Genomic DNA, 7,896 nt, shown 5'->3' on the forward strand with positions numbered 1-7,896 from the left:
TGCATTATGCCTGGGTCACAACACAAATGCCTGTATTCCTTTAAAAACATAACTGTTGGTGCTACTTCCCTTTTGTCTTAATTTCACATTCTAAGTAAGGTTATGAATCACACCTGTATCCCAGAAAGGTGGGTTGATGATAAGCACCTTATAAATTGTGAGGAACTTGTAAAGCTGGGCCTGTAACAGATAAATTGTGATTCATTGTCCTTCCTCTGCTTTGTTGGGGTCTTACTGATGGCACTGAATTTCAGATGGAAGAAGAGAAATAATTTGAAAATTTTCCCTCCTCCCTAAACAAGTAAATGCCAAGCGCAGAGCTTCTGATTAAAAACATATCTCTGAGGAGCCTAACAGGAGCTAATCCTTAGGATCTGTTTAACTAACTCTTAATCCCTTTCACTGCTAAGTGCATTGAGAGGGAAAAATTTCTTCTATTTGCCGTAGGTTACCTAGTTCTTCAGAGTTGTCCTTTCATTTACTCCAAGTTAGCCCTTTCTTTCTACTGTCTTGAAAGTTAACAAATAACTGCTTTTTTGGGAACGCCATTGTAGTACTTAAAAAGTATTTACTGTCAAGAATAAAACAAAATTTCAAAGTTTGTTTGCTGTGGAGGCACTATGAAATAGTTTCTCTCTCTACTTGCACCTCTGTGGCAGAGCATGAGATCTCTTGGCTGGTAGTGAAAATAGAGGTGTTAGTTTCTGCCCTTAAGCAAAATGATGTGTTCCTAAAGTAATGTGCTGCACTGCAAATTATAACTGCTCTTTTTGTCGTGACAGGACTGTAATCATCGTGTGTCACTGGTCATCTCTTTACCAGCTTATTTGTTCTCAGTGCTGTCAAGTGGAAGTAAAAGAGGAAAAAGAGGAGCATTTTTTTTTCTTTAGCTGGTGCCAAGGCTTTTGACATTTACATATTGTGTTCTCTATTGTGTGTAGAAAATAAGTTGGTGATTATTGGAATTATTTTTATATCATAGGATAATTTGCTATTGAGTGAAACATGAAAGCTACTTGGAACATTAAAAAGCATTCCTTGTAGGCTGATTTATCTATTATGCCGTTTCTGTGAGATGTTTCAAAGCATCGCTTCAAGTCTACGTTATGTATCTACATAATTATTGTAGATAAAGAAGAAAATAGAAAGGGAAAGTTGCTTTAAGTGAGATAGTTAAGCAGTTAAATGTTCATTGAATTGCAGCCTGAGACCTTGGAGGGGCAAGGGAAGGGTATTAGGTTATAATAGATACGGGTAAAGAACTATTTTGGTGCGATTGTTTGCGTTTTTCATCAGCATCTCCCGTGTGGGTCATGATTCCAGTACGCAGTCTTGTAATCTCCTGCAGTGGCAATGATTCAGCTGAAAAATCAATAGGGCATGAGGTGTTTCAAGTTCTCATTATTGTAATGTGTCAACATCACTTCAGTGACCCCAGAGCCCTATGTTGGCTGATTTGTTCTCTGATTTATTGTGCAATCTTGTAGGGCAAACTATAATTTCACTTGCAACCAGAAACTCCACTTTCATGGTTTGTGTCCCAGTCTCCAGTCATTAGGATGCTCAGAGATAATCAATACCTGTGTTTGCTACTGAAGGTTGAATGAAGTTGTCAAGCAGCTAAATTGCAAAGAATACAAACAAAAGAACTTTGTTATGGCTGAGCAGACCAGGAAATGTTTTTGTTTAAATTTTCGTTCCTGATCAACTCAACAGTCTTTTGATTGCTTAGCACTGTCATGATTTTTATTGCCCTAGATGCCTAGAAGTTTCAGATCTTACATTTTGCAGTCGTAATTACTTACTGTACCACTTTTTCTTTAGTTTATCTGTGTCCATTTCTGATTCTGTTACCTTCTCTGTATCTGTCCAGATTTAATAACATCATGAACAGGAAACTATTTTAATTGCTCGAACTTAATAAACTTATTGTACTTCTAATGCATTAAAGGTAAAGTTAATTTTGCAGTCCTCCTCTTTCACTTCTCCTAATTTTAATGTTTCTTTTCATGATCGAAGTGCTGCAAGTGATAACAATGTATATCAGTTTATCCTGGGCAGTATCATGCCTATTGATGTATTTAGAACGCCTCAAATAAAACTGAGGTAGCTTAAGACAACCAAAAGCTCTTAGGACTTTCACTGCATTGACACATACACCTCAAATGCTCAACTGCTAATCAGAGCGTAATGCAACAGTCTTGAAGCCAAATGTCTAAAATTTCACAAAGTGAGACCCATTTAACTTTAATTCTTCATGTTTTATTAAGCAGAGTTTTATCTCCAGGAGAAGTTTATATGGTTTTGGAAACTATGTTTGTATTCTTAACTATTTAATAAAAAATCAGCCAAACCAACCAAACCAAAGCAAACAAAACAAAAAAACCCCAGTATATGTAGTATAAACAGTAATTATTGCAGAGCAAGAATTTAACGTTGTGGAAAATACACTTCAACATTTTATTGCCAGTCTGTATTAGTAGTGCCTTGACCATTGTAAAGCTGCATGACAAAGTACATTTGGCAATAGTTTCCTGCATTTAACTTAAAGAAATGCAAAAACCTGTGAGATAAATGTATGTATTGCTGAATAAGAGCAGTACAGGGTTTCTGAGGTAAATTTAGTATTATTATATATTTTGAAATGAAGCTCAAGGCCACCATTTTTATGACTCCTTCAAAGCCGTTGGTTCTAGCTTAGATACTTGAGCTGCTCATTGCTGTAGGAGTCATTTGCTGTATGGTTGCTCCATTTTTATACCCTTCCCAAGCTGGACACTGTTCGCTCCACCTAGAGAAACGATGGATGGGCACCTGGTCCGCTCCAGAGTGTTAATTCTTGAGTTTGGGGGTTATTATTGAATGAATATCACTAACATTTAGTTTTCATAAAATGATAGTCCTTGAAGGCCTGCAGCAGAAATACATGCATTTCTGCATACGGACATCACTTTTTGGATTCAGCCTGAATGCTAAAGCATGTTAGCAGATTGTCAATTAAGTGAAAAATATCCAGTGTCTCAAAATGCACAAAGTAGGAGGAAGCAGACCATCTGTGTATTTTATGTTTCTTGAAAAAACGATGACTGGGCAGTAATTTTCTGGTGTACATAATAGATTTAGTGTTTTCCTCCTTCTGAAATACTTACTTCAGTAGAACTTTCGACTTAACGATTAAGAGCTCACAGCTTACCTAATGAGAAAACATCAGACAGCGTATAAACATATGTAAGCCTTTAGTTAAATAAATCTGAAATCAGACAGGTTTTAAAAGTTATATGAAACAATAAGATCCATATTCACCACCAAATCTAATACAAATAAGAGAATATTCAGAATTGGAAACAAAATGGGAAAAACTAATGTCTCAAATTCAAGGTCAGAAATTTTCTAAGTAATTTTCATAATAGCAGATTTGCAGTTAGATTAATAAATTATTTTTATTGGGGGGGATTAGAAAATTAATAATTTGCAAGAATCTTCATTTTTTTTTGGTCCTCTGTTGTCTCACCCAAGCCATCAGTTTTATGGTCTCAAACTTGTTTTTTCTTAAGCTGTGTCCATATAATATGGGGGCATACTACAGAAATCGTTAATATATTTTTTTTAATTTCACTTGCATTATCATCATCATCATCATTATTTAGGCTATTGTTATTCAGTCTCTCTGAGGAAAGGTTGATGACATTAGTGGACACATATGTAAAAATTCATGCATGCGTTTCTCAAATACTGTAGGAAATTGTGCACGGATCTCAGATGCTTCCTGAAAATCAGTATTGGTAGTCCTAGTTCACTGTGGAGTTTTTTTAATATGAAAGTGTCCCATAATGATTTACTAAGCTGATCTATTTAAAGACTTTTGCATGAAATTAAATTAATTGTCACGGGGTTGGTACAGCTTTAAAAAGTTAACATCTGTGGCCTTATATATCACAAAAAGATAGGGGTCTTACCTGCATGAGAATTTGACCTATATAACAGAATAATCTGGCATAATGCAGAGAAGGGAGACAGAGGAGAAGGTGGGCTGTAGCAAACCTTTCAAGTGTTGTACCGGCCATGAAAATCTGTGGAGCTGCTGGAAGGTAGATGACCTGTGCAGATTAATTTGTCTACTGCGCGTCCTATGATGTATAATTCATTTTACCTGGTAAGTGTCCCACATTCTGAAGGCTAGGACCATTTTAAAATATCTTGTCTAAGCTGCTCATACATCTCTTGAAATGCTTATTTAAAAACAAAACATCATAAATATATGGAAAACTTGCGAGAAAGTTCTTGTCATTGGTACTTTTTGAAAAAGTCCCTTATCCTCAGTATAGTTTTTAATGTTTAAAGAAAAGATACTTTGTAGTTGGACCTTTTATTTGTTTGCTGAATACACGTTTTATCGTTACCTAAAGACTCCTAGAATATACCAAATACCAGAGAACTGGTTAATTTAGCTCTTGCTGAATACTTCTGGCAAGTCGAGACAAATGCCGCGTGGCTCCAGAGATCCCCCTCTGCCTTCTCCCACCTGTCGGTCGGATCCCAAGGAGGACACAGCAGCTGTAACCAGTACTGCAGAAATTCTGTGCAGGGTAACCTCGTTGGGTGGCTGAAGTTGTGTCAGGATAAGCCTTTGGCTTTGGTGGTCACTGACAGCTGTTGCCAGACTGGTTGAGGAATGGTGGTTTTCGACTAATAACAGAGTTTGCCAAATTGATAAGGCCTAATCGAACAATGTAAAGCTTAACCCTTAATCAGGCACTGTGCTTGCCTGTAACATGTCACTGATGTTTGTGTGTGTGTGTTTGGTTTTGGAGGTTTTTAGATTTTTTTTTTTTTGGTCTAGTTTATCTATTTCTGAGTTACAACCCCTGCGTAGCAGAAAACAAAAAAGAAATTATTTTGCTCAGTCATTTCAGTTATATGTACAGTGCTGCTATACTTGGTATCCTGTTAACTGATGGGTTTTGATACAAGAAGCATGATTATTTCGCTTTCCATCACAAAGCAGACTTCATCTTAATTTGATTAGTGTATTCAAATAAAAGGTACAGCATGGTTCAGCATAATTCTGGACAGTTTCATTAATTTATATTTTCTTTTATTTGGAAAATCCACTGAGATGGAAATTTCACTGGGGTGAGATTTTGAGTTGTGTTTATTTCCACTGAGTTATGGAAGGCAGACCACCTTCCGCTTGGATTTTCCATAGCCGTACTCTACTGTAACTAGGTGAGGAAAGTGCAGACTCGTGTGTTGGACCCATGAGTATTGCTATTGTTGCTAGTGAGTTGTCCAAGCACAGTGTAATGGAGCTCTGTAGGGGTGGGGGGAAAGAAAAAAGCTTTTCACTTTTTTTTTTTTTTAAACTTTGAGACTCACTGTAATTCTAACTGGATATATTGTGCACTATTAAATACTTGCTGGTCCTGCCACTATAGGTAGCTACAGCAATACCTGCCTCCTTAGTCACCTTTTGGAGGGCTGTGAAGCTCAATGTTTTCAAAGCACTTTGAAAAGTGCTCTCCTAAAAGGATATTATGTGTGTGTGAAATACTGCTGTTCCTGCTGGAGCTTGGACAAACTATAAACCTCTGTGGCTGTAGAAAATTATTGAGCACTGCATAAGCTGTTCAAGTGCTGCTTTACCAAATCAAAGATCCTGTGCTCAAGCAGTATGAAAAAGAGAAGTGCCATGGTGAGAGACAGCTTGCTACAGTGGCATTCGATTCAAGGTCATACGTAACGTCAGTCACGGTAGGGGAAAAAAAGGCAAATTAGGCATTTTTAGCAGTGAAAATATATTCTGAAATAATATTAAGGATGTGAAGATACTGGAAAGGAAAACAGTAAAATCTGTGTAGCAGAACGGTTGTGTAAGCCGTGTTACAGAAGTGGGCATCAGCGTGCCACGGCGCTTACGTTTCGTGTATCACTGACTGAAAACACTCTCCTACGGGATCTTGCTTTTGCATGGCTTTGCAGCATCTCACCTTGGTTGGTACAGCTCTTACCTAGACAGAAATTTCTTTTTTATAAGTTCTTGTGGCATGAATGGGAAGGTCGTTAGTAGTCACAGCACTGATTCGACGACGGGAGGTGTTTTTTTTTTTTCTTGGGGCAACCAACATCTGGAATTCTTGACAGACCAAGTGTACATGTGTGGGATTTCTTACATAAGAGTCACCAACCCTTGTACCAAAATACTCTGTGTAAATGCCTACTATATTTATCCTGTATTGAGTCTTTAATAGTACAGTTGATAAAATTTGAAATTGTAAATTATATCTCGTTTGCCTATTACTAAGGAAATGTTTGTGTCTGAAAAATAAAAAAGAGATAATTTTGTCATTGTCATTGGATACCGAAGTCTGAAGAAAATGTTGAATGTTTTAAACATCGCTATCATGTTCTTATATAATATTAAATAGTAAGTATCATTGAGCAACTCTCAGCACGAAGCGATGTTGATTTAAGGATGTGCACAGTAAAATTGCTACTTTTTATTGTATAAATTAATGGTAAATTAGTAAGGCATGTGCCAGTAAAGAAATACATGCCATTTTGAGCACCTGCAATTAAGCAGAGGTTAGAAAGATGTCCGATTATGGTGTACCTGTCAGTCAGCATAGACTTCTTGTGTAGTTTCCAGTCTGATTCCGTGTTGATTAATTTCACACTGAACAAGTACTGTTTGTTACTGCAGTAGCCTGAAGCCCACCAAGCCACCACGCAGCACAGGAAGGCAGGAACGCTTCTCTCCAAGGAACTGAGCTCATGACTCAAGGTCATGATATGAGTTGACACTTGTGAGAAGCTGTACTCTGTGACTTCTATCCAGGTTCGGTTCCTTTGCCTAAACGTATATGACTTGGTCCTATTCTGAGCTACTTTCTTTCTGCTGGCTCAGTTTGGAAAGTTTTGAGTCAAACCGTGCTGCCTTCTATTGAAACAGATGGAAACGCACAGTTAATAATGCTGCAGGCCCACATAGTTACTAGTATGGGATATTCAGGAAGGCACTTCCAGGTGTATCTCCTGTTGAGAAGATGGATCCTTGGGTACTGCGTGTTGGATGTTTTTTCTGCCCACTCCTGAACTGTTACTCTTCTAGTTTACAAGCATCTTAAAGTAAGTTAATGAGGTGGAAAATAGGTGAGTTTTGTTATTCTCCTCTTTATCTGGATTGTGATTATCATAAATAATCACAAATTATCCTAAATAATGAAATAATGATTTGTGTGCAGTAACTGTGTTCAATAGAAGAGGAGTCTGGAAGCATTACAATGTTTAGCAGAGGGGCATATGTTTGAGGGTGGAAATTGAAATTTTCCTTTTTGACAGATTTCCTTGCAACTAGATTCACACTGGTATCCAGATTTTCCTAGAAAAGAGGATGCCAGAATGCTGCAGTTGGGGCTCGTGCTCATGTTGAGCACCTCAGTGACTTGGCAGAGAAGGAAAGGCAGGTGGCCTGGAGGTGCATCTCTCTTGCCAGGCGGTGAACTGCGTGGTTCTATTGCGCTGCAGCAATAGACTGAGCATGAAACGGGGCTTCTGATCTTGAGAATCCCACATACTCAATGTAAGTACTAATCTAAACTTGAGGTTTTCCTTTGTAATATTACAGTGTGGGTTTTTTTGCCATAATAATATGCGCTGTCGTGATCTTTGCTGGCCACGTATTTACAGCAGATGTAGAGCCTGCCTCCAAGCTGAGAAAGAAAGATTTTAATTTCTTCTTGTTACATCCTACTTCCTGGTTGCTTGTTGTTAGTTACTCTTAAACTTCTTTCAGCCACATTGTATGCCTTCCCCTTGACTGAGTTCTGAATTAACTTTTCCTGCTGCTGCATGTTTTAATTCTCTCATGCACTTTACATGAGGAGAAACACCTCCTCC

The sequence above is a fragment of the Tauraco erythrolophus genome, chromosome 17 (assembly GCF_009769465.1).
Source record: "Tauraco erythrolophus isolate bTauEry1 chromosome 17, bTauEry1.pri, whole genome shotgun sequence".
Lineage (NCBI taxonomy): Eukaryota > Metazoa > Chordata > Aves > Musophagiformes > Musophagidae > Tauraco > Tauraco erythrolophus.